At 41.1% G+C, this 27316-nt stretch overlaps 1 protein-coding gene across 5 annotated transcripts in view; it reads right to left on the bottom strand.

Annotated features, from left to right (window-relative positions):
- The window catches only part of LOC144592086 (uncharacterized), a 128464-nt gene that overhangs the window by 42973 nt on the left and 58175 nt on the right, over positions 1–27316 (bottom strand). For 4 of the 5 annotated variants that reach the window (XM_078396394.1, XM_078396391.1, XM_078396393.1 and 1 more), the window contains one exon: positions 5681–5802. The exons of the other annotated variant lie outside the window; for it this stretch is intronic. The gene's annotated coding sequence lies outside the window, so the exon portion shown is untranslated. The remainder of the gene's footprint in view (positions 1–5680; positions 5803–27316) is intronic. 5 annotated transcript variants of the gene reach the window in all.

The raw sequence follows: 27316 nt of genomic DNA, 5'->3' as shown, positions 1-27316 counted from the left end.
GAATTCCGACGACTTCATCTGTTTAAGAAAATGAATAGGTTTTCTGTTACCATCCCGCTAACGCTATAGTACAGAATGGGAGCGGCCTGAGGAAATTCCCATTCAAAGTTTACAGACAAACGGCTACAGGCGGCACGGTAGCGCAGCGGTAGAGTTGCTGCTTTACAGCGAATGCAGCGCCGGAGACAGGTTCGATCCTGACTACGGGTGCTGCACTGTAAGGAGTTTGTACGTTCTCCCCGTGACCTGCGTGGGTTTTCTCCGAGATCTTCGGTTTCCTCCCACACTCCAAAGACGTACAGGTATGTAGGTTAATTGGCGGGTAAATGTAATAATTGTCCCTAGTGGGTGTAGGATAGTGTTAATGTACGGGGATCACTGGGCGGCACGGACTTGGAGGGCCGAAAAGGCCTGTTTCCGGCTGTATATATATGATATGATATGATATAGAATAGTTATCCATAGGTAGACACAAAAAGCTGGAGTAACTTAACGGGACAGGCAGCATCTCTGGAGAGAAGGAATGGATGACATTTCGGGTCGAGATGCTTCTTCAGACTAGTTAGGGATAAGGGAAATGAGAGATATAGACGATGATGTAGAGAGATAAAGAGACAATGAATGAAAGACCCATTTATTATGCTGAGATGTCAATCAATGCAGATCTCAATGAATTCTCAATGGACTCCTGTTGATTAATAGCTGGGCTCACTGCTGACACAATTATATTGGGAGTGAGTTATGAATCAGTAAACAGTTCAAAACTGGGTCCTGCATGCAATCTATGGTTCCGTCTACTTCTCAAAGGGTCTCAGAAACGGTTGGCAATCAAACTCACCACTACAACTTGGTGGCTGATCTTGGACCTGTGTCCTGGTGAGAACTTGCAATAATTCTGATATAAAAACGGCTGTTTATTTCTTCTATTGAAGTTACATTAGAACCAGGACTATTCATCAGTGTTGAATGCAAGCAGCCTTTGGCAGTGGTATTTGATATTTGTCAGTGGATGTGATTGCTTAGTCCAATTGTCATCTGGAACTTGTACTATCTTCATTTTCATCAGTTTAAACCTATGAAACTGATGGCATTTGATCAGATGAACACTGAAGACAGGCTCACTGAATGCACTGCTGACAAGTCCAGATTTGGCACATGGTGTGTTTAGATTGGAGTCTTGGCAGTCAAGCAATAATTAGAGCCATCATTTACTGGAGCAATATAACTGAGATCCTGTTGGCCTATTCCACTGAACAAAATAATTGTTCTGGCCAGCATGCATTTATATCTTATGAGATGGCTTAGAGACTGGGGTAAGAGAACATATAGGTCTTGTGTTGAGACTGGAAAGGTTATGATAGAAGAAATCTAGCTGTGGGGGGATGCCCGGAAGCAGTGGGGAGTTAGAAGGCCATTTTATCATTCCTTTCTTCCTGCCCTTTGGCCTTTCAGCAGCTGATGCAGTTCTCTTTGTTCTCTTTTCCTCTTTCTATTCCACATTTATCCTGACTAGGTGCCCATAACCAGTCAATTCCATTCTCCCAGTAACCTTTCTAAGATGGGTAGAGTTTCTGATAAAGTTATTTGAAGAAGTCACCAAGAGGATTGATGGGGGCACCATATAACCATATAACCATATAACAACTACAGCACGGAAACAGGCCCGTTCGGCCCTTCCAGTCCACGCCGACCACTCTCCCTGACCTAGTCTCATCTACCTGGACTCAGACCATAACCCTCTAATCCCCTCTTATCCATATACCTATCCAATTTACTCTTAAATAATAAAATCGAGCCAGCCTCCACCACTTCCACCGGAAGCCCATTCCATACAGCCACCAACCTCTGAGTAAAGAAGTTACCCCTCATGTTACCCCTAAACTTTTGTCCCTCAATTCTGAAGCTATGTCCCCTTGTTGGAATCTTCCCCACTCTCAAAGGGAAAAGCCTACCCACGTCAACTCTCAAAATTTAAAAAACCTCTATCAAGTCCCCTCTCAACCACAGTGGACATTTTCTGTATAGACTTTAGCAAGGCCATTCACAATGTCATGGGTAGTAGAATAGTATGCAAGTGAAGATTGGAGGGAATGCTACAGTAGGTGAGCTTTGTAATTGGATTCAAAATTGGCTTGGGAGAAGGAGTTAAGGGTAGTTGTGGATGGGTTGTTTCACTGAATGGAGGCTTTTTACCAGTGGCCACAAGAGTTGATGCTGGGTCCACTATTGTTTGGTATATATATATTAACGATTTGGATGACAATGTAGTAAACATGTTAGTACATTTTGCAAAATATACCAAAATTGTTGGTATGGTGGAGAGTGAGGAAAAGTATCTAAGTTTACAACAGGATCGAGATCATTTGGGAAGGTGGGCCAAGGAATGACAAATGGAATTTAACTCAAACAAGTGTGAGATGTTGCACTTTGCTTTATCAAACCATGGCAGGAATAAATGGTAGAGCCCTCACGAGTGTTGCAAAACAGAGAGATCTGGGAGTACAGATGCATGGTTCCCTAACGGTGGTGAGTCAGGTGGACAGAGTGGTAAAGAGGGCAATTGGCATGCTTTCCTTTATTGGAAAATGTATTGAATACAATAATAATCATGCTTCAGCTGTACAAGTTGTTTGTGAGACTCTACTGTGTATAGTTCTTGTCACCCAGCTATGGGAAAGATGTCATTAAGAGCAAACTGTGCAGCAGATATTCACCAGGATGTTATCTGGGCTTCCAGGCTTGTGTTGGATAGGCTGGGCCATTTTTCTTTGGAGCGTAGGAGACTGAGGGGTGATCTTATTGCGGTGTACAACATCATGAGGGGCATCGATAAAGTGAACTTTCACAGTCTTAAAACAAGGGTAGAGGATTCTAAAACTAGAGGGCATTGACTTAAGGTGAGGAAGAGATTTAAGATGAACCTCAGAAACGATCATTTCACTCAAAAGGTAGCCTGTAAGAATATTGAACAAGCTGCCAGAGGAAGCTATGAAAGTGGATACAACAACGATTTCTGAAATATATTTGGACAGGTATAGAACCAAAAGGATAGGAAAGATTTACCAATGGACCAAATGCAAGCAATGGTACTAGCCCAGTATGCCAACTTTGTCAGCATGGACAAGATGGTCCAAAGGGCCTGGTTCCATGCTGTATCTTTGACTCTGTGGAGTAGCACAGCATTAGTTATTTTTATCTGAGCGAATTTCTATAATAAGGGTTGGGGAAAGCATGACAAAGTGCCCCAGTAAATCCAGCAGTGAGTTTCAGCAATTATTTTCACATTTCCGCCACCTGTGCATATGAATCGGTGGGAACACCATTAAGTGCACTTAAAATTGACATCAGTGGTTCAGTTTCTCCCAGACAGCTGTGATGATGTTCGTGGAATTGCAAACCACCACTGCATTATGTTGTCTCTTTTGTGAAAATAGGTTGACATTCTAACTGCAATCGACTTCGCTGCCATTTCAAATGTTGGTTTCAATTCCTCTGTGACGATATTGCTACCAATAACTACAACCTAACAAAAAAATGTCCTGTTTTAAGACCCAGTTGTAGGCATCTCTTTGACCCTTTAAGCAACTAATAGAAAGCACTGCTTTCAAATTTCAAGTTTAAGTTTCAAATGTTTACTTTGTCATACTGTGTGTGAACTTTTTAATGCTACTGGACATGCAATGCACAGGCACTTGGGAAACTAATTATTAAAGATGAAAGTTGAAATGAAGAGTTATATTTGTGATAATGAGTGGGTAAAATATTTTTTAAAAGACCCTGATTTGCTTGAAGAGGGCTATGGCTGCATATTTCACAATATGTTTGACATCAGGTCAGATGCCTTTTTCGTCGAATATTTATCTGGTTGGTCTTTTTGTATTTTCAGTGGGAATGGGAAAATAAGGAGACAAATATTATTTCAGATGACTATTAAAAAAGTGGAAGTGAAATGCAGATATTTACAACTGTACATTTGGAACACTAGACTGCAGCCAGCTAAAAGGGAAATGTTTTTTAAATGAATCCTTAACATAGTAAATATACAAATGTCTTTAATCATTAGGCATTGAATTACATTCCTGTGGTGCAACATATCATGTAGCTAATGTTGAGAGATATTTTATTTCACCCCATGAACTTGACAGATTAATTTTATTCAACCTTCCATTGAACCTAACAGAATTGAAAATGAGATACACCAAATGTTCATTGGATTAATTAATTAAAAAACAAAATCTTACGAACAATATCATTGGAAAACACGATTGAACAGCTATTTGCTTGAATTTTACAGTTGCATTTAGTAGCTAACCTTGATGATGTTACCAAATGTTTGCTTAACAGGTATTTTAGCACAATATAAATCGGCTTCAGTTTCTGTCTGCAAAGTAGCACAGCCATGCTTGACCTTTCCTTGAACCAACTATGCTTTAATGAACCTTTCTTTATCCATTCTTTTTGCTTCCACACGAGACGCACAGCATGTTCTGTTTTTCAGAAAATAATTTTGACAAACTCACCAGGAGTTAGATATTTTACATCTGGTGGTAAACACTGAACACTAATATGGAATTTGGAATCATTTGTCCTCCCATTTCTCAAAACTTCTGCACGGAGTTGCTGGAGTTTGTCTTATATGTATATATATATATATATATATATATATATATATATATAATTGAATGTTTTTGTATCCAACACAACTGTACAGTACCCATTTTAAAATGGACTAATCTATTATAAATTTTCTGCAGTTAGGGTTATATCAAATCGAGACTTCATCATATTCTTGAAACAAAGCAAAGTAAATGGAATGACTTCAGTATAACGTTTTAATTAGCCTGCACTCATATTTTGTAAAAATATGAAAAATTGTGTCAAAATTACAAAGAACAAAGGTCGTACTGCAACAGATTGCATTGTCGGCATTTCCACAGTGGCCATCTGCTCTTGGACCTGTAACTGTGAGTGGCATTGAGGAATCAGTCCAGAGATGCTTAGAAGCACATGCATTTGACATATCCTGAAAGTAACTCCCTTCCCCCCTCCATTCCTCCGTATTCCTACCCTTTATGCATGAACTATGTCTCCAAATGTGCAGTCACCAGCCAACCTCCATGCTGCTAACAGTTGAAGTCCATACTTTCCTTCCCTTCACAATTACCGCACAGAGATTGGTTTTCAAACTAGCTGCAACTCTGTGCACCGTTATTGTTTTCCCAAACAGCAAGCTTGTTATCTTTGAAAATTGACACAAAATGCTGGACTAACTCAGTGGGACAGGCAGCATCTCTGGAAAGAAGGAATGGGTGATGTTTCGGGTCAAGACCCTTCTTCTCCCTGTCCCACTGTATCATTCCAGTGTATTGTGTCTATTTTCTGTTTAAACCAGCATCTGCTGTTCCTTCCTACACCGCTTTTTATCTTTATTGGATTTGTTCTTCTTGATGTCCCCAGTTGCCCAGTTTATTAAAAAACAAACTAGGTTACAGCCCTGAAGCATTGGTCTCCTAAGAAAATGCTGATAGGCTAGAGTGAGCAAATGTATCTGCAGTCAAATACCAAAATGTTTTTTTAATATTTGTTAAATTTTGTTTAATTCTATAAAAATCACATCTCACTTCACAAGTGCTTTGTGTGAGGCTTTGGAATCTGGATTTCCAGGTAACTACAAGCTTACCATTCTTTTCCTCTGCTGTCATGCTTTTGCCTGGAAGATCCTTTTAAAAAAGAGATGGCACGATGGCATAGTTGGTAGAGATACTTTATTTCATTTCACGCTCTGGCACGCTTTTGAAAGTTCTGCAATAGAAAAATCATTTGGTTTCGAACCCTGCCATAAAAATGCTTGAAAATCAGCAAACAATGTCAGGCAGTGTTGGTCATTAATTACTATTTACTTCAAACACCAACATTGTGAGTATATCTGTTACTAAAGCGCTTGTCTTATGTTGTGCATTTTCCAGTGATGAGGATAAAAATCAAGCATTTAACATCAGACATGCACAAATCCTGTGGTCAGACTATCACTTGGACATCAGTCTTAGTCATCTATTATTTCTCCAGGATATGCACACATAAAATGACTGAAAAAAAGAGATGGCACGATGGCATAGTTGGTAGAGATACCGCCTTACAGTGCCAGAGACCCAGGTTTGATTCTGACCTCGAGTGCTATCGGTGTGGAATTTGCATGTTCTCCCTATGACCGTGTGGGTTTCCTCCAGGTGCTCCAGTTTCCTCCCACTATCCAAATATTTGCCAGTTGAGAAAAGAGGTCCTCTTTGGCCTCATCTGTAGCTGCTAGGGTTCAGGAATATACACTGAGCACCAGGTGCGTGTTGGTTTTATATTAGGGTAAGCCAGAATGTTATGGTACATTCACTTATCCTGATGGGCGTATCACTGAGATGCCAGAGTAGCTCATTCTTGATGGCAAAACCCATCCTGTAAAGACAGTCATCTTCCTCCAGTTTGTTCTGAAAAAGGAGTGCTTCATATCTAGTGAACACAAATAAAATCAGCAATTTATAGTTTCTGCATTCATTCAGTAATGTGTTGCCCCTAATGTGTTGCAGTCCCTTATCAATAGGACAAAAGTACAAACATCATAGAGAGACTCACAGACTCTGAAGAAGGGTCTTGACCCGAAACGTCACCTTTTCTTTTTCTCCAGAGATGCTGCCTGATCCACTGAGCTACTTCAGCTTGTTGGTTTAAACCAGCATCTGCAGTTCCCTCCTGCACAGACGTCATAGAGACAAGTTCTATTCATTAGATCACTGTGGGGCAAAATGGGTTACCAGAATAGAAAAAGTGACACAATGCTTCCCTCTGATAAATTGCGCTGTTGCTGCAAGATGATGCTGGGAGTATTTTGTTAGGATGAATACTGTTGATCTACCGGGGAGCACAGTGGTTGCTTTGCAATGGATGTCCAGCAGCTGTTTCTTGTCCTTGTGAAATAAAGGGTATGCTGTCAAGGAACTTACTTGCGCTATTTTCCTGGTAGGATTTTGCTGTACTGTAGACAAAGGAGATTAGACTTAAACAGAAGTACTCGTCAAGATGTTGTAATAGTATTGATGCTAATACCACCATCCTTCACTGTCGACTCACTGTGAAATTGACAGAACATTTAGGATTTTCATAATTTGCTTTAAACTAATGTAGAAGTCCCTTGTGGTTCCTGACAGGAATTCTGCCCACTTAAATGTCTATCTATCTTACAGGTATTACCTGCACACTTCACAGTCAATAGGGGATGATTAAAGAGGTGTGGAATTAAACTATTTAAATGCTGGCCAAATTTACTTAACCTGTCCTCATACCATCGAGCTCTCAGCTCAGGGATTAATTTTCTGAAACAACGATTTTATTCACCAGATTGCAAGTATATCCTTCCTTTGGCATAGGGAGCACAATTGCACACCTAGTCCAGGTGCAGTCACACCGATGCTAGCTATGTTTCTGGTTATTTCAAGCTTTTATGAGCTGCCCTTTCACAACCTGGGTTCAATCTTGGGCTCTGTGTGGAGTCGCATGTTATTCTGTGACCACGTGGGTAGAATCTGGGTGCCCTGGGTTCCTCCTACATCCTAAAGATGTGCAGATTGGTAGGTTACTTGGCCACTTTAAAATTACTGCCAGTGTGAAGGAGAATAGTAGCATCTGGGGAGAGTATGGTGAGAAATATGTTGAGAATAATATTGGATTAGTGTAGCATTTGTATAAAAGGGTGCTTGTTGGTCAACACAGGCTGGGTGGACCGAAGACCTTGTTTATGATTCTATGACTTTCTAAACTAACCCAGGGCATGGGTGAGTTGGATATTGAGTACTTGATCAGAGCGACAAGGAGATGAGAAGACCACAGTTTCATGTGCCAGTGCATGCTACTCTCTGCTTGGTTAGTAGAGTTAGGCTATGATTAATCTCATCATTCTGAGCTAGCAGGAACCATGATCTCCATCCTAGTATGTTTACCAAGCCAGGCACTTTACTAGTTGTGTGTTTGTGCGTGCGCGCGCATGTCTGTGTGTGTGTGTGTGTGTGTGTGTGTGTGTGTGTGTGTGTGTGTGTGTGTGTGTGTGTGTGTGTGTGTGTGTGTGTGTGTGTGTGTGTGTGTGTGAGGTTAGACATGATTGCAATTCTCATTCCTCACAATGAAAGGAAAAAACTTGCATTTCCGCTTACTCCTTTATGATCTCAACATGGTTCAAAGCACTTTATAGCTGGTTAAGTGCTTCAGAAGTGTTATAATGTGCAGAAAATGCTGTATTCAATTTGCACCCAGCAAGGTTCCCCAAAAAGCTATGAGGTAATGATCGGATAATCTGTTTTTTCATGATAAATATTGGCCAGGACATGAAGGCTAACTCCTCTGGTCTTTGAATTAATGCCACAGGAGTTTTTAAAAATATATATCTGGTAGACAGATGGGGCCTCATTGCACAGTCTTCATAATTCATACAGTGACATAAGATGACTGCCTAGATTTTGAACTGAAGTCTCCAGAGTCAAACTTGAAGGTACACCCTTGTGCTTTGGAGGTGAATGCATTTCAACAGGATCAAGGTTGACAGCAATGATAGGCATCACTGAAAACTTGGAATCGTATGTGAAGGATGGCTCAAAGCAAAAAGTAACTCAGTGGATGCTGGTGACCTAAATTTTTTTTTAAAGGCAGAAAATGTTGGAAATACTGAATAGGTCATGCTATTTCGGTGGAGAGAGAAATAGAACAAATGTTTCAGATCAACAAATCCATCGAACAGAAACATTAACTCAGTCTTTCTTTCCATAGATGTTGCCTGACTGGCAGAGCTTTTCCTGTACTTATTTTCCTTTGTACTAAAAACAGTCACAAGGGCCAAGTACAGAAGGGTAGTCACTACCCAGAAACCATGCTAAAGAGGATGTCTGTACCATCAGAATGAGTTACGAAAATCTCACTACACATCAGCCTGTGCTTACAAATTCTGACTATATTTCTTTTTTTTTCCTTCTGTTTATCTCATGCCCTAGTCAAAACAGATGTCAATTGTTTTTCGGATTTGTGTCCTAGTCTCTTTGCTGTTGGCAGTTTTTTCTGCTGTTTAGTTTTGCTGTTTTGATGGCTTCCTGTAGCTTAGCGAGTGCAATCAACAGTGTTTGGAGCAGTTCCAATGACCTGCTGAGGAAAAGAATTGGATCGGCCCTGCATTCAGATGTCAAAAAAGTCTCTGCATAGTTCTGATTTTATTTGCCAGTTGATCGACGTTTGCGGCATCTCGTAGCTGCCACATGCAAGGAAAAGCAGGTGGAAAAGAAAACTTCCAAATCTTCCTGTGTGATCTTAAACACATGCGTGTTCAGCTCCACTCAGAGCAGAGGGTGTTTATTTGGGATTAAATAAAGTCCTATTTATGTATTGCTAGCAATTTAGGGATTTCTTGCTGAGCATGATGGTTTAGTGCATAGACCAATGTTTTGGAAAATCACCAATTCTCTGTCAAAAAAGTGGCTCTGAGATTCTTGTCTAGTAAGAAACACAGTTGTAATGATTGATTGCCACGTCATATGAAGCTTATTGTGACGGAGTTGGGAGCAGAGCCATGGTACAATCCATTCAACCACCTGTACCATGGTGAGATGCTTTTATGCGGAAAGTTTCTGATATTAGTTGTGCTGCCACGCAGAACTACCAAGAAGAAGCCAGATGCTTCTGAACAGCTGGAAATGGAAAACTGGAGGAGAAGTTACCACCCCTCACCACAGGCCAGTTTCAAAAAAACACCTGGTGACTAGATAGAAAGTAACAGCAGCCTGGGATCTCAGCCCTGCAGCAAATAAACAAGGAGCTCAGATGCTCTGTCCATTGTAAACAGGTTAATGGCTGTGGTGCAATACTGCACATAAGGCACTTAATACAAAAATGCTAGCCAATCTGCACAAACCCCCTTGTGAGCTGATAAGAAATGAAATAGTAAATATATCACCATCTGGCTAAAGAACCAGAGGAACGATGAGAAAAAATATTTTTAAGCAGTGAGTTGTTGCGATGTGAATTTCGCAGCCTCAATGGAAGATGAAAGCAGATTCGATCACACCTTTCAAAAATCAATTGCAAGTGCATTTGAAAATGCAAATAAAATTGCAGGTCTATGTGGAAAGAAGTAGGCGGAACCAATTGGGCGGCAGAGGTAGAATTGCTGCCTTACAGCGCCAGAGACCCGGGTTCAATCCTGACTATGGGTGCTGTCTGTACAGAGTTTGTATGTTCTCTTTGTGACCGCGTGGGATTTTTCTGGGAACTCAGTTTCATCTCACACTCCAAAGATGTACAGGTCCGTATATTAATTGGCTTCTGTAAATTGTCCCTAATGTGTAGGATAGAAGTGTATTGGGGTGATCGCTGGTCGGCGTGGACTCAGTAGGCAGAAGGACCTGTTTTCGTGATGTATCTCTAAACTAAAATAAACTAAACACATGAAATACTGTTCTTGGAAGCTCAAGTTGATCACATTCCCACTCTACTCTCTCATTTCCCCCCCCCCTCTCACAGACCTGCATGCACATCTCTTCTTGCACACATAGTTTATCCATATTTTTAAGAATAGAAAGTGGTTGAGGAAAACTAGTTTAGTACTTAATTATTTGTTGGATCTTCTGGTAATTCAATGAACGATTACAGTAGAGAATGGAGATATTTAGCCTATAATGTCACAGCAACTCTATACCAGAACAACTTTCTGATTCCACCTACATGCAATTTTTTCTTTACCAGATTCTTTGGTACCTAATTCTCTCTTGAAAGCCACACTAGAACCTGCCCCACCATATCCGAAGGCAACACATTCCAGATTCCAGCAACGTGCCACATGAAAATAATCCCTTTCTCCTTTTATTTTATATCTGTGACATTTAGTCTTGGCCCCGCCACTGACAGGAACAACTTTCCACAAAAATCTGATCACTCATCATTTTATGTACTTCTATCGAATCTCCTCTCAGTTTTTTACTTCCCATGTATTGAAATGCATTCACAATTTTCGGACAACATTTTTTGTTGCATTGGCTTTTGGCAGATTGAAGCAGACTGTACAACAAAAGAATAATTCAATGAATCAATCTCAAGAGCATCTTTTCTGAGTGGCATGCTGGCTGAAAAACTTACTTTCCTTCTGCAAGTAATGTCAAAGGATCTTGTAGCATAACGTTTGATTCATTAAAAAAAGTGGAAAGTAGGCCTTATCACAACATCCTTTTCCTTAGAACAATATATCTAAGAGTGCCTCACATTCCTTGCACCATGTTGTTCAGCCAAGATGATTATATTTTTAAAAAAAGGTTTGGTATCCCCTGCCCATTCATGAGAAGAAAAAAGCATTAGCTTCTAATGCATGCAGTCAAACCTCTATATGAGATCTTTCAATGAAGAGAGATTAGAAAGAACATTTGCAATGTTTGCAGATGAGTATAAGCAAAAAGGGATATATAAATCATTCACTGCTTATTTTACATACGCTTTAGCCTGCTGCGATAGCAATTACAATTATTCTGGTAGAGTGACAGCAGTTGTAAACTCAGTTGTTTATCTGAATTGTCTACATTACTCTTTCTCTCAAGTATTTGCATATCTATATTTTAGAAAATTGTTGGGCTATTTCTAGACATTTTACAATGTAACTATATGCCCAAGAACATACCAATAGTATGCAGCAAACATAGAACAAGAGCAACATAGACCATGCAGCATGCATAGATCTGTACAGCAGGGAAGAGGCCCTTCAGCCCACCATGTCAATGCCGACCAAGTTGGCATGCTCAGCTAATCCCATTTTCCTGCAGTTGGCCCATAATCCTCTAAACCCTTCCTATCCAAATATGTCAAATGTCCAAATGACTTCCTAAGTCATAACTGTATCCACATTTATAGCTTCCTCTGGCAACTAATTCCAGGTACCAACTACCCTCTGGATGAAAACCTTGCCCCAGATGTCTCTCATAAATCTTTCCCTTCCCACCCTAATTCCTATGCCCTCTAGTTTTAGAACCCTGTACCCTGGGAAAAGTACAGTGTTGGCTCGCCAATGACTTGCACAGCTGTATGTGTACAGATGTCCCAACTTTTGGTCAATACCCTTTCCAATGAAGGGAAGCATTTCAATTGCCTTCTTCAATATATTGTCCACCTGACCTTCCATTTTTAAGGAACTACGCATCTATACTCCCACATCTCTCCACTATTTATTATGTCAGCCCTATGACAATTTCTCACGCACAAAACATTGCTGACTGTTCCGAATCAGTCTATGCCTATCTAAATGCAAGTAGATCTTGTCTCTATGATTCCCCTCCAACAACTTTCCCACCACAGATGTCAGGCTAACTGACCCATAGTTCCCTGGCTTGGCTTTGCTGCCCTTTGTAAATAACGGTATAACAATAGCTGCCCTCCAGTCTTCCAGAACTTCACCGGTAGCTAACAATGATGCAAACATCTCTGTGAGGACCTCCACAATTTCCTTCCAAACTTTCCACAAGTTTCCTCCCATACCCCCTGACTCCGCTGTCCTTTAAAACCATCAATCTTTGTTAATTTATATATGATCTAAGACGTTCACTCCATTGCCTTAATTCCTTAACTTCCATCATCTTCCCAGTCTATCGAATTGTTATGCAGCCCACATACTGTCACCACAGACTGCCCTTTGACAATGGGAGCCTACTTATTTAGCCCAGTTGACACAATAACAATCATGCAAATACGCTTGAATGTCAATCCAATACATTTTTTATACACTTTTCATTGATCTGTGAAATGATCTGTGTTAAAGTTGCTGCTCTAGGGAACAGTGAAATTGTTTTATTAAGAAATGCACGTAAACTGAATGGTTTGGATGGTGCATGTGCAAGCTCTTAGCAGTCGGCCTGCGGTTAGTAAGTGACTAAGGTATTCAAGATCAATTTCTGAGTACAAGACCAGGTTTCGGGACAACAGAATACACATTCACTTGCAAATAACCTAGCATAAAAATAGAAGAAATGCAATAATCTCCCGCCCAAGAAAGAGAAATTTGCACAGCCAAGCCCATTCTTTCCCTTCATTCCATTTTGAGCAGTTAATGAGCAGTATATCGCAATAGACAATAGACAATAGACAATAGGTGCAGGAGTAGGCCATTCGGCCCTTCGAGCCAGCACCGCCATGCAATGTGATCATGGCTGATAATTCTCAATCAGTACCCTGTTCCTGCCTTCCCCCCATACCCCCTGACTCCGCTATCCTTAAGAGCTCTATCTAGCTCTCTCTTGAATGTATTCAGAGAATTGGCCTCCACTGCCCTCTGAGGCAGAGAATTCCACAGATTCACAACTCTCTGACTAAAAAAGTTTTTCCTCATCTCTGTTTTAAATGGCCTACCCCTTATTCTTAAACTGTGGCCCCTGGTTCTGGACTCCCCCAACATTGGGAAAATGTTTCCGGCCTCTAACATGTCCAACCCCTTAATAATCTTATACGTTTCGATAAGATCCCCTGTCATCCTTGGAGAGGGACACTAAATGTCCTCAACTCAAGGAGAAATTGTGGCAAAAGGTACAAGCACCCAACCAAAACACAGCTGGAAGTGCACTCTTGCTTCCGAGAGGCATGATACTGCTGTGTTGTTGGTGAATGTGCCAAGTAGTGCCAGCCATGGGTTCTCGTTTTAACATGAGATGGGTGCATCTCTCTCGGTGAAGATCATCTGAATGAGAAACATTATGTTTTCTTGTATACTTCTTTATTCTTTAGATATCGAGTGTTTATTCTATCCATTAGATATAGACTGATACAGCACAGACAGAAACAACTCCCTGCTCATGGAATTAACTGAATCATAGATGGAGGCTGCTAAAGAATTACGCTTTACTTTCATACACCATTGCAATCTAATAACATTGCAATCATTTATTAAAGCATAAGAATTGGGTGCAGAAGCTAACCTTACTACCTTTCAAACTTGCTCCACCATTTAGATCTTTGCTGATGCAATTATTGGCTTCAGATCCATTTTCCTATATCATTCCCATTGTTTTTGATTCCCTTCATCTATAAATCTATTGCAAGCATCAACAAACTTAATCATTGTACTTGTGGTTTTTAAAGGTGGAAGACAAACTTTCAGTCAGAAATAAATGGCTCTCAATGTCAAAGTCAAGAATGCCATCTTCCCCCAAAGCCTTGTCTTTGGATGCTTTCAGGATCTCTCTGCAGAGAAATGCCACATATGGTACTTTAGTACTCACTGCTGAATTACGACTGAAAAATATTTGGTTATTGTGACTTTTGCATTCACACCTGGAAGGAGCATACGGCTGCAGTGGTAGAGCCACCGCCTCACAGCATCAGAGACCCGGGTTCGATCCTGACTACAGGTGCTGTCTTTATGGAGTTTGTAAGTTCTCCTTGCGACCACGTGGGTTTTCTCCAGGTTCTCCGGTCTCCTCCCACATTCCAAATACATGCAGGTTTCTGTAAAATTGCCCCTATTGTGTAGGATGCGAAAGTGGGACAACATAGAACAAGTGTATGCCTGGTTGATGGTCGGCGAGGACTTGATGGGCCGAAGGCCTGTTTCCACACTGTATCTCTAAAGCTAAAAAATAAAAAAATAAAACACTCATTCCCTTATAGACATCTGCCTGGCATCTTCCTGACACGGGTGTATTTTGTACAAGAACCAGAAGACACAGGTTTAAGGTGTGAGATGAACAATTCCAGCAACCGTAAGACTGCCGACGGCGATGCCTCGCTGGCAGAGGAACTTAACTGTTTCTTTGCTCGTTTCGAGGTGAAAGCTGCAGTGGCAGACATAACATCCTCTCCAGCACCTGACAACCACATCAGAGCAGTGAATTCCAGGAAAGCTGCAGGCCCCGATGGTGTGACGGGAAGAGTGCTGAAGGAATGTGCAGACCAATTATCTGAGGTCTTCACAAAAATCTTCAACCTGTCCCTTTTAAAATCCACCATCCCCCCCTGCCTGAAGTCCGCTACAATCATCCCACTGCCGAAAAAGTCTGTCATCAGCGGCCTTAACGACTACCGTCCGGTAGGTCTCACACCGGTCATCACAAAGTGTTTCGAGAGGCTGGTCCTGTAGCACATCAAAGCCAGCCTCCCACCCACCTTCGACCCATACCAGTTTGCCTACAAAGCAAATAGGTCTACAGGGGATGCCATCGCCACTGCTCTTCACACTGCACTGACCCACCTTGAACACCAGGGGAGCTATGTGAGGATGCTCTTCCTAGACTTCAGCTCTGCCTTTAACACAGTCATCCCGAGCAGACTGGTTACCAAACGTTCTGACCTTGGATTTTCCCAAACCATCTGCCAATGGATCAAGGACTTCCTGACCAACCACCCTCAGACCGTCAAAATAGGCCCTCACCTCTCCTCCACCATTACACTGAGCACCGGCTCACCACAGGGCTGTGTGTTGAGCCCCATCCTTTACTCCCTCTACACTCACGACTGCGCCCCCACCCATCCCACCAACACCATCATCAAGTTCGCGGATGACACGACTGTGGTTGGACTCATCTCAGGAGGAGATGAGACAGCCTACAGGGATGAAATCCAAAGGTTGGCAGCATGGTGTTCAGTGAACAATCTTGTCCTGAACTCCTCCAAAACAAAGGAACTTATAATAGACTACAGGAAAACCAGTGCAGAACACGACCCACTCTACATCAATGGGGTCTGTGTGGAAAGGGTACCCGCTTTCAGGTTCCTGGGTACGCACATCGCAGAGGATCTTACCTGGTCTACCAACACCATTACCACAGTGAAGAAGGCACAGCAGAGACTCCACTTCCTGAGGATCCTCAGGAAGACCAACCTGCAGGAGAAGCTCATGATGTCCTTCTATCGCTGCTCCATCGAGAGTGTGCTGGCATACTGTATAACCACATGGTATGCCAGCTGCTCAGAAAAGGACATGAAGGCCCTTCAGAGGGTCATCACGATGGCCCAGCAGATCATCGGCTGCTCACTGCCCTCCCTGGAGCACCTGTTCAGCCTGCGCTGCCTCAGTAGAGCAGGAAAAATAATAAAAGACCCATCCCACCCCGGCCACCGTCTGTTTGTTCTTCTGCCCTCTGGTCGACGTTTCAGGTCGATCAAATCCCGAACAAACAGACTCAAGAACAGTTTTTACCCCAGGGCCATACGAGAACTGAACACTACTTTCTGCAATAGGTCACACTGTTAAAACTTTTGTATTTAATATATTGATATTTATTTGTTTTGCATTTATTGCATATATGTTTTTTACGCACCGTCAGGATTGCCATTTTTTCATTTTGTTGCACTTGTTGCAACGACAATAAATGAATATTATTATTATTATTATTATTTAATAGGAACATGAGAGTCAACTTTTCTGACAGAGGAGGACCATGAGAGTTAACTTTTCTGACAGAAGGTGGTGAGTGTATGGAACAAGCTGTATGTTGTATGGAACAATAACAGAGAGGTAGTTAGGCAGGTACAATAACAATGGACAGATATATGGATTAGAAAGGTTTAAAGGGATTTGGACTAAATGAGGGTAACTGGGACCACTTTAGATGGGGCATTTTGGTCGGCATGGATCAGTTGGACTGAAGGGAGTGCTCCATGCTGCATGACTCTATAAGAAGAGTACTTCCTGTGTGTACTCTGTAGAAAATCATGTAAGGTCCAGTATCCATAACCTTCACCTGGTATGGGAAGATGAGAAAATCTACCAACTCCTCCTATCATTTCAGCATCAATTCTTTGTCAACACTGCCTCGTAGCTGAAAGAGTGCAGGTTGTATAGTAGTGTGACCTTCTCAGGGTTGTCCATGCTGCCTACATTTTCTAACCATTCTAGTCCCACTTGCCAGCGTTTACTCCATACCTTTCCTATCAATGTCCCTGCCAAATGTCTTTTCAGTGTCATTGTTCTACCAATAGTGCATATGAAGTTACTTGCATTATACCAAATGGAAATCAGTGCAGCCACGTAAAATACACAGCATTAAAACTGCCCTTCGGCCCATGACGATCATCGATCATCTGTTGACACTAGTTTTATGTTATTCCACTTTCTCATCCCCTCCCAACACACTCTAACCCTTTAAATATGATTCATTTTTGAACTTTCAACTTTATTAAAAGCTGGTTCTGCTGTGGTTGAACAAGGACAGTTATAAGTCAGACCAATGTGGATGGAAACATTCTGGAGATTATTTTTTGGCATCAAACCAATATTCTAACTTGGGTACACTGAAAAAATAGCATGGGTATATAAGAAATGTTCTCCCTCAAAATATCATGCAATGTTAATGAACGCTGTTAACTCACAGAATCTAACAATCACCAGCCCGCAATTTCATTTGATTTTTGTCAACATTGTGTCTGGTGGATACATTTCTGGGCCTAGTTATTCAAGCACAATCCTAAGAATAGGGACAATGAAGTATATGGACAACGCATTTATTCAATTGTAATGGAATAATTTTCCAACAAATTAATTGACTGTATAGTTAAAGAGCCAAGGGAGAAGGCAGGAGAATGGGTTTGAAGGAGAAAAATAGATCAGCCATGATTGAGTGGCAGAATAGATGATGGGCTGAATGGCCTAATTGTGCTCCAATGCTTGTGATCTTGTGGTCTAATCTTTTCTTTCTTCGATGGAAATATCATGTGGAGGAAGCCAAGTCAAAGATTGTAAAATATGTAATTGTAACTGTAATTGTAATTAATTTATTAATTTATTAGCCAAGAATGTAAAAACATACAAGGAATTTGATTTTCTATACAGTCATATCAAAAACGCAACAAGACACACAACTACATAAAAATTAACATAAACATCCACCACAGCGCACTGTGCTGAAAGGCAATAACGTTTTATCTTCTTCCCTCCTTATGAAGAATATGACGTTTCCCTATATAAAATCATGAAAGCCGTTAATACCTGCAAATAATTGATTACCTCTGACATTTTGCTCTGTGCGTTTAATGCCTTTTATGTAGCTGCACAGATTTTCATTTGGTATAATCAGTCATATTGCCCATCAGTTGGTTAATTTTTTGTGCTCCTGGATGCAGCTGCCACATGCTGTGTCACACAACGTGGCCAAGACACACAGGCAACCAGACACTTCATTCAACAGAAAAACACTTAGTGCATTGGATTAAGCAGAAAATATGTAGAGTTTTTTAGTGGGTGCATTGATAAGCAGGAGAAAACAATGAAGAAATGCATTGTTTTTTGTTTTTTGGAAATTTATTCTTTTCATACAGATTTTTTCACTGCATGCATTATGGGTAAATTCTTTATTTCTCAACGACTGCGTTCTGATAGCTAATGCGTTACCTGCATCATTGGTGCACGATGAGTAAAATGGAAAGGTCTTTCTCTCTGCCCAAGCTAACTGAACCTATAAAGAACTAATATTCTTGCTTTAATATGAATTGCACAGGAACCTCATAGGATGATAGAATTGATATTTACAAACAGTACATCCTTTCCACATTTACGTTTTTGATGCCGCCCATAATCAAATGCCTTCATTATCTTTGCAACAAACAATATTGGACATTTTATGCCAGTTATATTCCTCTGATCAACTGCGATCTATGTTGGATCCTTTGTCTGAATAGATGTGCCTCCAACCTTTCACAAAATGAATTCTCTAACCACAGGAAGGAGACTGCTGGAATTTGTTTGTGACTTGCAAACGGACAGCACACTCATCAGTTCAGTTCAGTTCAGTTTATTGTCACGTGTACCGAGGTACGGTGAAAAGCTCTTGTTGCGTACTATCCAGTCAGCAGAAAGACAATACATGATTACAATCGAGCCATTTGCAGTTTACAGATACATGATAAGGGAATAAAGTTTAGTGCAAGGTAAAGCCAGCCAAGTCTGATCAAGGATTGTCCAAAAAGCTGGAGTAACTCAGCGGGTCAGGCAGGATCTCTGGAGAGAAGGAATGGGTGATGTTTCGGGTCTAGACCCTTCTTCACCTCTTCGTTATGTCTTGCCCTAGCCCTTTTGTTCAGCCCATGTCATCCATTGTCAATGTTTGCATCACTTTTAAAATTAGGCTCTTCATGGCATTCATTTTTTGTACGCAAGAGAGCGGGTATGTATGTATGGAGACATGTGTGTGCATCTGCAAGAGAGCGGGTATGCATGTACGGAGACATGCGTGTGCATCTGCAAGATAGTGGGTGTGTATGTATGGAGACATGCGTGTGCATCTGCAAGAGAGTGGGTGTGTAAGTACCTAGACATGCGTGTACATATGCATGTTTGTGCTTTCTGACTTTGTTGTAAACATTTAAATATATTCCCTTTTATCTGTTCATGCTGTTTATTTGTAATGATGCACAGTGCGAGTCTGAAATATTAACTTGATTGTTTTCTCCACAGCTGCTGACAGAACTTTCCTCAATCTCTATTTCTCTTTCATTGTTTTTATAGGCGGCTGTAAACTGGGACAATAGGCAAAGTATGGCAGGTCCCCATGAACAGAGTACATAAAAATACCATTTGAAAGGATTACTCCACAAATTAGTCATTTTAGATTCCATACCATTTCTTTGTGTATGCAGTTACTTGCATTATATGATTCTCTTTGTTCTCTAGAGTAGGTTTGATGCTCTATTGTTGATTATTGCAGGAGGAGCATTTTTCCCAAGGTTTGAAAGCCTATTTAATAAAGTTTGTGTATCTATTATTAAGATTGTCATAATATGAATGCAGAAACATTTTTCTTACTTTTTCATGAACTCTTTTCTGCGACTGGGACTGTTTTGGAAAACAATTACGATGACAAAATCCCAGGTAAGTACTTATCTGCACTGTGTAGTTAGTGATCTCTCAACACTATTGTTGCTTAACACTTGTCTAAATGCACTTCAAATGTTCTCAAAACCAGACATGGGCAGCCTGTTAATAATTCTCTTCCAAATACATCCGGTAACGGTGGAACAGAGAATAATACACTAATGAAGTTTCACCGTCAAGTGAAGAGTAATCCAGTAACAAACTCTCTGCATCAGTCCTTAACTCCGTTGCCTATGACTTGGGTTTAAACCTCATCAATTTATCTATCCTTTATGGATACCATTGAGGACTTCTGATCAAGGCTGAAAATAAAGCTAAATTTGCCTAATTTATTGTCATTAATCAGTACCACCAGTTCTAGTGCTTTCTCTCCCCCCCTGGGTGGTCTATTATTTAAAGGTCTACAATCTCTGTCTACAATATACATTTTTATGTCTAAGCGTTTATTGGTCAGTTCCATCATTTCTCTGCGCTGTTCCATATCTAACGCTTCTGTGGCTATCTACACTATTGTGGCATCCTGATACCTAACACCGCCCTCACATTGTACCACATACAGCAGGATACGATTCAGAAGCATTGCATCCTCTCTATTGTTGCAGAATATGAAAAGCTATCACTCGAGCACATAGTTTCTTGGCTCCAGAACATAAAACCTCCAGCATGTGGGGCAAGTTTCCAAACACACAGGACAAGAAATCCAAAGTGCCAAATGTCAACTTGCTCCCGGTGGTGATGGGAGGCTTATGCACTCACCTATGCTCCTCCGATGTTGAGAAAGGCTAGGCAGACACGTCATTGGGGTTATCAAGTGGGCACCTACTTTCATCGACGTTTCGCTGATTGGACCCACGACGTCTCCAGTAGGCTCAGCAGTGCATTCTGGCATCCCAGAACCACCCCCCTCTGCCTAGCCGGCTTATTTGGGGAGGAAAATCATATTCCACTTTGCTGCTTCCTTGCACTGCTGCCCCTTATTGTTGTTCACTCATGGGCTATGGCTGACACAGGCATGGCCAGCATTTATTGCCCATCCCTCTATATCCTACAAGTCTAGGCCCTGTCTGAGCCTAGCATTGGGCCTGGATTGATGGCCAGATCATGGGCAGACCATGTGTGTAGGATGGAACTGCAGATGCTGGTTTACACCGCAGATAGACACAAAATGTTGGAGTAACTCAGCGGGTCAGACAGCACCAGTGGAGAAAAGGAATAGGTAGTGTTTCAGGTTGAGACCCTTCCTCAGACTCTAACTCAGATTCTGGAATCTGAGGAAGGGTCTCGACCCGAAACGTCACCTATTCCTTTTCTCCAGAGATGCTGCCTGACCCGCTGAGTTACTCCAGCACTTTGTGTCTATCATAGGCAGACCATGACAGGTTTCCTTCCCTAAAGGATAAAAGTTTTTCATGATAATCAAGTAGTTTCATGATCACCACTAACTATGTGAGCTTTTTATTCCAGATGTACTTACATTTCCCAGTTGTCCCGGTGAAATCTGAATTACCCGGGCTCATTCTCTGGATTATAAATCCAGTCAATAATATCTGTAACATTTAGATCGTGAGCAGTATTCGCCTGAGGTTCCACTGGCACTAAGTTCTCACAAAAATTTAACATAAATCTATTTAACTCTATGGAAGAATTAATTTGGGGTTAAAAAAAAAAGATCCTTGACAAACTATGCTTTGATGAAGGTGTTTGACTTGAAAGATTTATTCTGTTTCATTTTCCACAAATGCTGCCCGATCTGCTGAGAGTTTGGCATTGTCTGCTTTATGCTGAATTTCTCATTCGTTGCTTCGCTTGCAGCCCCACTGGCACTTTTAGTCTCACCATTTTGCTCTGAATAAGCTACACAAACACTATCTGCCTTCAACACCACCACAGGCAGGAATATCACTGTAAGACATTGCTCTACTATAGTATAAGAAAATAACTGCAGATGCTGGTACAAATCGATTTATTCACAAAATGCTGGAGTAACTCAGCAGGTTAGGCAGCATCTCGGGAGAGAAGGAATGGGTGACGTTTCGGGTCGAGACGTTTCGGGTGAAGAAGGGTCTCGACCCGAAACGTCACCCATTCCTTCTCTCCTGAGATGCTGCCTGACCTGCTCTATTATAGTAACTTAATTACACACTACAGCAAAATAAAGTTAAATGATCCTTAGTAGTGAATAACTAAAATTAAGTAAATTAATATAAATTTTACCTCAATGTATTAAAAAGGAAATGCCAATATCTTTATTCCAGCCAAACGCGTTGAGACAAACGAACACTTTTCTGCTTTCATATGATTCCTTCAGCCAAGCTTAGCTTCTGATACTTCCTTTTCGTTTGCACTTTCTGACAAACAATTGCTCCCATATTGACCTTCAGGGTAATTCCTTTCTTTCAAATGGCAAAGCATTTATTAACAACTCAATTCTGCTTTATGTCCTTTAACCATTTCCCTGTTAATGCCAGATGTCTTTTAAATTCATCAATGAGCTTCCATTGTGGCATCTTGTAAAATTAACATTTATGTACGCAACATGAATGGTATTCTCTAATAACATGTACTCGATTACCTTTGTCACAGAGTTTCATTTGATCTGTCTAATGCAATTTATGTTTGTATAAATCTAAGTGTGCATTAACTTCATCTTGTATAGGGTGGCACAGTGGCACAACCAGTAGAGCTGTCACCTCACAGTGTCAAAGACCTGAGTTCAATCCAGACCTCAGGTGCTGTCCTTGTGGTATTTACATGTTATCCTTTTGACTTTGTAAGATCCTCCAGGTGCTCCGGTTTCCACCCGCATCCCAAATACGTGCGGGTTTGGAAGTTAATTGTCCTCTGTAAAGTTTCCCTAGTGCATAGAACTAATGTGAACAGGTCAGGGTAGACTCAGTGGGCTGAAGGAGCCTGTTTCTATGCTGTATATTTCAAACAATTATTGACATTAGGGTGGCACGATGGCGCAGTAGTAGAGTTGCTGCCTTACAGCGCCAGAGACCTGGGTTCGATCCTGACTACGGGTGCTGTCTGTACGGAGTTTGTACATCTCCCCGTAAACTGCATAGGTTTTCTGCAGAATCTCTGGTTTCCACCCACACTCCAAAGACGTACAGGTTTGTAGGCTAATTGGCTTGGTAAAATTGTAAATTGTCCCTAGTGTGTGTACAATAATGTTAGTTTGCAGGGGGCTGAAGGGCCTGTTTCCACGCTGTATCTCTAAACGAAACTAAACTAGAAAGTAATGTTAGGTCAACTGGTTTGCAGAGGTAAAATGTTGTGCAAGTCATCTGGCACAACTTCCAAATTCGTAAGTTATTTGTTGATTGTTTGTCTCTGATTAAAGTAGCCACATCACACACGCACCACAGTAACAAAAGCATCAGGGAAGTCTCTTCTACATTGTGTAACTGCTCTCCACCCCCTACCCCCCCCCTCCCCCCAACACCCAACAACACTGAACAACGCCACACTTCACGTGAGTTATTGGACCGTTCTGTGACACACAGAGTATAAATGAAAATGAGAGACAGAGAAAGTGGGAAAATAGATAAATAGAAATAGCCTCATGTAGAGAGAGTCAGGTGGGGAGCAACAGACATCAAGTAAAAGAAAAAATCACGGAGAATATATATATATATATATATATATATATATATATATATATATATATAACCATATAACATATAACCATATAACAATTACAGCACGGAAACAGGCCCGTTCGGCCCTACCAGTCCATGCCGACCACTTTCTCTGACCTACTCTCATCTACCTGCTCTCAGACCATAACCCTCCAATCCCCTCCCATCCATATACCTATCCAATTTACTCTTAAATAATAAAATCGAGCCTGCTTCCACCACTTCCACCGGAAGCTCATTCCACACAGCCACCACCCTCTGATTAAAGAAGTTACCCCTCATGTTACCCCTAAACTTTTGTCCCTTAATTCTGAAGTTATGTCCCCTTGTTGGAATCTTCCCCACTCTCAAAGGGAAAAGCCTACCCACGTCAACTCTGCCCGTCCCTCTTAAAATTTTAAAAACCTCTATCAAGTCCCCCCTCAACCTTCTATGCTCCAAAGAATAAAGACCCAACCTGTTCAATATATGTGTGTGTGTGTGTGTGTGTGTGTGTGTGTGTGTGTGTGTGTGTGTGTGTGTGTGTGTGTGTGTGTGTGTGTGTGCGTGTGTGTGTGTGTGTGTGTGTGTGTGTGTGTGTGTGTGTGTATAAATAGATTGAGTTTAATTGGGTTTAATTCTACCCATAGAAACATAGAAATGTAGAAAATAGGTGCAGGAGGAGCCCATTTGGCCCTTCGAGCCAGCACCACCATTCATTGTGATCATGGCTGATCATCCACAATCAGTAACCTGTGCCTGCCTTCTCCCCATATCCCTTGATTCCACTAGCCCCTAGAGCTCTATTTAACTCTCTTTTAAATTCATCCGGTGAATTGGCCTTCACTGCCTTCTGTGGCAGAAAATTCCACAAATTCACAACTCTGGGTGGAAAACGTTTCTTCTCACCTCAGTATTAAATGGCCTCCCCTTTATTCTTAGACTGTGGCCCCTGGTTCTGGACTCCCCCAACATTGGGAACATTTTTCCTGCATCTAGCTTGTCCAGTCCTTTCATAATTTTATAATTTTATACGTCTCTACAAGTTCCCCTCTCATCCCTCTAAACTCCAGTGAATACAAGCCTAGTCTTTCCAATCTTTCCTCATATGACAGTCCCTCCATCCCAGGGATTAACCTCGTGAACCTATGCTGCACTGCCTCAATAGCAAGGATGTCCTTCCTCAAATTAGGAGACCAAAACTGCACACAATACTCCAGATGTAGTCTCACCCGGGCTCTATACAACTGCAGAAGGACCTCTTCACACCTGTACTCAAATCCTCTCATTATGAAGGCCAACATGCCATTAGCTTTCTTCACTGCCTACTGTACCTGCACGCTTACTTTCAGTGACTGGTGTACAAGCACACCAAGGTCTCGTTGCACTTCCCCGAATCTGACACCATTGAGATAATAATCTGCCTCCTTGTTTTTGCTGCCAAAGTGGATAACCTCACATTCATCTATATTATACTGCATCTGCCATGCATCTGCCTAATTACTCAATCTGTCCAAGTCACCCTCCAACCTCCTAACATCCTTTTTGCAGTTCACACTGCCACCCAGCTTTGTGTCATCTGCAAACTAGCTAGTGTTACTTCTAATTCCATCATCCAAATCATTAATATATATCGTAAATAGTTGCGGCCCCAGCACCGAGCCTTGCGGCACTCCACTCGCCACTGCCTGCCATTCTGAAAGGAACCCTGGTGAGGTTACAACTTGTGTCATGCTGGCCGGTTAAGGCAGGCAAATTGGATTCAGATCACACTGCTGGGTATAGTTTTAAGGGACTCATTTGAAGTCTGTATGACATATCTGATATCATTAGGCGATTCTGAAAACAGCAGTGAACAATCATCAAACCATTTCAAACTTGTATTTTTAAGGAATTGGATGGCGTAAGGCTGTCCTTCATGGGTTCATAAGGATATCATGGTTTTTACCAGCCTGGTATTGTACTGTTCAACCTCACCTCTCCGCTCCACATTGCATCACATCCAGAATTCCTCAGAATCAAAAGAGGCTCACGTCTGATAGATATGCAGATGATACACTAGTGGAATGATTGGAGTTCAGCACACTTCCTTGCTTGTTTGCCCTAAATTCAGAATCTACTCCATACTGTGTTTGCATCTGTGTGTACTTGTGCATTAAAGCAAGAATAGAGACATAGTCCATAAAAAAAGGTAAAGAGAAACAAACAACAAGTAGGGGGGTGGGAGTGGCTCATTAATAGATATATAATGGGGACGAGATTGATGTAGAGACAGAGATAGAGACTAATTCACCGAAAAAGATGGAGATAGAGATATAGACTGAAGCAAGTGGAGGTCAAATCAGTCCCTCAAGCCGCATTGTGTTCCTGTCGTAGTTTACAGGGAAGCTTCAAGAAGCATACAAAATACAAGAATGTGTTAATAAATTAGAAACTTCATTGAAGGATCGTTCTAATGTATCAATTAGCTCACAGTGGTTGTGTGCTATTATCATCCGTGCTACATTTCTTGACCTTTCATTATGAATCTAATTGTATGAGCCCTGCCAGAATTATGCCCACGAGGTGGTTTTGTTTCTGCCACTGAAGTATTTTACAACTTATTGCCATGCCTTTGCATTGCTAGCCACATATTTATTTTATGCAGAATATTAAAAAAGTTATTTGATTATGAAGATGAGTTTTGAGACTTGTTTACATTCCCTTAAGAGTTTCAGAAGCTGGAGAATATCCATTATATGCATCAAGATACTTATTAATGCATAAAAGGAAGCGATTAAAATTGTCAATAAAGGCCAGTAATGGGACTAAAAGTAGCCACATAGCTCAGCTATGCAAGCACAATGCTCTAAGATCCAATTTAGCCTGGTATTGCTAAAAAAATAAACTATATTGGCGTTCAAAGTTCAGTTTCCATGGCTCAAAGTAATTCCTTAATGGCTCTGTATCAATTGCAATAGGATTCTGTTGTATAGCTGTCAACCCTGAGCAAATTCACAGTGAGATGAAAGACCACTTACTATTATAGCCTCTTTTTACCTGCATTGAACTGTGCAACGGTGCTGTCAATGAAGCATAACAAATTACTTTTTTTTATGATGAAGGTAACTATGGGAACAAGTATTTTAATGAGTAGTCCTATTCTTTCATATATCTAAAAGTGTGTTATAAATAGCAATTTTATTTTTCAGAAAACCCTTTGGCAACTTTCTCGGAACAATACAGAAGAAGAAGGTTCCACTTAAGTAGACTTACTTCAGTGATGGCAGCCAGCAACAGTCTTGACAAGGTATCTTCACTAACAGCACCATCCACTTCAGCAATCATTTTTGAATAAAGATCAAGAATGTTTTATCTCTACTTTTGCTCAATCTTGCCACACCTAAGGGTGGACAGTTCCCAAAGAACATGTTTGCATTTCCTTTGAACACAATGATTTTGTTGAAGTTAAACAAGTTAGCAGATGGTATGTGCAAAGATAATCCTAGTTAATGCCTCGCCATATCAAGTTCATTTAAAGAATGTGGGCTTTTTGTATATCAATCATTTAAATACAGTCTGGTGTGACCTGGCACTTTTGATGCTGGAAACAAACTGCTGGAAGGGTGGTTTGCTGTTGGAATCCTTTATGTACACCAAATCTAAAGGGCTCAGGGACCAAAAGGAGGATATTATTTCTCAGTCCATCACAGCCATGGGGGGGAAAACTGCACATTCAATATTAAAAATGAAGTGAAAACAGAAAATTACAGAAAGTTCAGGAAGCATCTGTAGAGAGGGAAAAAGAGTTAACATTTCAGGTCAATGATCTTTGATCAGAACTGGAAAATATTAA

This window comes from Rhinoraja longicauda, chromosome 3 (genome assembly GCF_053455715.1).
Source record: "Rhinoraja longicauda isolate Sanriku21f chromosome 3, sRhiLon1.1, whole genome shotgun sequence".
Classification (NCBI taxonomy): Eukaryota; Metazoa; Chordata; class Chondrichthyes; order Rajiformes; family Arhynchobatidae; genus Rhinoraja; species Rhinoraja longicauda.
Note: the sequence above shows the minus strand (reverse complement) of the source record. Positions and strands in the feature narration are given on the sequence as shown.